Source organism: Silene latifolia, chromosome 10 (genome assembly GCF_048544455.1).
Source record: "Silene latifolia isolate original U9 population chromosome 10, ASM4854445v1, whole genome shotgun sequence".
Classification (NCBI taxonomy): domain Eukaryota; kingdom Viridiplantae; phylum Streptophyta; class Magnoliopsida; order Caryophyllales; family Caryophyllaceae; genus Silene; species Silene latifolia.
The window spans coordinates 144,360,861-144,363,258 of record NC_133535.1 but is presented as its reverse complement, the minus strand read 5'-3'; the positions used below and the strand labels follow the sequence as shown (position 1 = coordinate 144,363,258).

The window sequence follows — 2,398 nt, the reverse complement described above, 5'->3', positions numbered from 1 at the left end:
ATTGTTTTGTGAGTAAGTCGAGCTTGGCATTTGTCTCGGAGTTGGAGGCATTTTCCTTAGGAAACTTCTCATTCCTTCTTAGCATGTTCCCTCTAGAACCATAATTTGCCTCCGAGTCTACCATTTTCTTGATCAATGTCGTGCCTTCTTCATCACTCAAGTGATCAAATCCTCCCCCCGCGGAGGCATTTACCATCTCCTTAGTCCTTGGTATCAAAGTTTGGAAGAAAGTTTGAGTGATGTACCATTCCGGTATTCCATGGTGGGGGCAACTCGCTATCAAGTCTTGATAACGGTCCCAAGCTTCACCCAAGGACTCCCCATCCTCTTGTTGGAACGTATGGATCTCATTACGGAGCATCGCGGTCTTGGAGGAAGGGTAATACTTGGCCATGAATGTTTTAGCCAAAGCATCCCAAGTAGTGAAAGTATCCGGTGGGTGGATGTTCAACCATCGGTCCGCTTTGCCCGTTAATGAAAACGGGAACAACATCATTCTCAAGGTGTCTTCGGACACCCTATTCTTCTTCATCATTGAAACTTTCCTCTTAAACTTCCGGAGATGAGCATGGGCATCCTCTTCAATATGACCCCCGAACAAGTCCTTCTCAATTAACCCGACTTGGGCGGGATGCATTTCAAAGTTGTTTGGGGCCAAGGTGCCAAAATTGATAGGGTTACATGAATCATTATGGTTAGGCCGGTTATGATCTCTAAGAGCCATTTGTGGTGGTGGATTTGGTACTTGATGTGGTGGTGTTTGGGGTGGGCTATTATAATTAGGAAAGTTATGAAAGGGGTTTTCTAGTATAGTCTCAATTGTGAGGTTTGGTTGAAGTGTGGTTGTGGTATCAATATTTTGTGGGATGTGTGAATTTTGTTGGTCTAAGTTTGCTTGAGGGGAACTATTCCTAACTCTCTCAAGGGTCCTTGTCCTCAAGGTTCTAAAAAGCCTTTCGGGGTCGGAGTTGAAGAGAAGAGCTTGGTGGTTCCTTCTAGGCATGCACTTGACAAATCGTTATTCTCCTAGTGTTTTTACACACTAGGGGAAGGCAAGAAATCACACACTCTACAAAGAACACACAACTACTAAAACAAACTAACAATTGAGATAAGACTAAAGCAAAGACTCTAAGCAAAAACTAAGCATAACCTAACGCCATCCCCGGCAACGGCGCCATTTGATAATAAGAGATTTGTCGTCTTATCCCTTTACCAAAACTATTTATGAAAACCCAATTAAATGTAGTATTTAGTCGGGGTCGAACACGAAGACGGCGGGGGTTTCTACTAGGTCCGACTTAGAGTCAAGTTTAATCAACAATGAAAGGAGGGGTTTTGGTTTTAACTACTAGAGTAATTAAACAAACAATCTAGTGAAGATGAATACAAATGATTAAAGGCTAGGGCTTTCGGGTTCATCTAAATGGTTTAAGGGCAAACATGATGATTTAAGGGATTTATGGTAAGAGTTTATCCTAAGATGCAAAATCAATGTCATGATTATCCTAAAGGTGACAACTAACTCTCATTAAGTATCACACTTCTCTTAAACATACAACAAGACCACCACAAACTTTCATTCAATGGGGGAATTAAGCAATAATGAAAAAAGGCATAAGCTTTCACTCATGCAATTCATCAAACACCTTGTGTGCATGAACAAGAAAGATAAACAAACCACCAAAGACCCAAATAATCATACAATCATGCCCATAAAATCCATATAGACTCCCCCTAAACCCTAGAAGGAAATCTACTCACTCATATTGGGGATAATCATGCTAATAAGAGGAGAAGAACAAATAACATAAAGAGAAAGCATGATGATTATTGTAGCAATTATAAGAGACAAGATAAATGTAAACAAATGATTAACAAGCAAATAAGAGAGGAGATTATACTAAAAGACACAATCTTTAACACAAACAACTCAAAGATAGAATCTTTGGGTGGAAATAACAAGTATGAACTAAGAAAAGATGAACAAAAGTGGAAACAACAACAATCAAACAACAAGGATGCAATTTTAACAAAAACAATTAAACAAACTAGAAGGAAAAGCAATATGTAAACTAATGAAAATAGGGAAAGAAACAATACCAACTTAATAGCAAAGATGAATTAGGATAGAATAATAAAGAAGGAGAAACCTTCAATCTTCTTACAACCCAAATTCTATTGCTAACTTAATTCAAGAACTTATCTAATTAGGGAATGATTAACAAAATGATTAATAAAGTTTTGAACTTGGAAAGGGAAATATTTTGAGATCTAGGGTTCTCTTACAAAGGGTTTAAGGAAGGGGTATTTATAAGCTAGCATTGGATTAAGGGAGGAAAAAGAGAAAAAGCCCATTTGCGTGTTGGGAACTCATGTGCCGGCGGGCCGGCTGCCG

General features: G+C 38.9%; 1 non-coding gene across 1 annotated transcript; it reads left to right on the top strand.

Annotated features, from left to right (window-relative positions):
* Nucleotides 1-254: 254 nt before the first annotated feature.
* LOC141610365 (small nucleolar RNA R71) lies at nucleotides 255-361 on the top strand. The gene has a single exon (XR_012528270.1). It is a non-coding gene; the product is annotated as a small nucleolar RNA R71 (small nucleolar RNA).
* The last annotated feature ends 2,037 nt before the right edge of the window (nucleotides 362-2,398 follow it).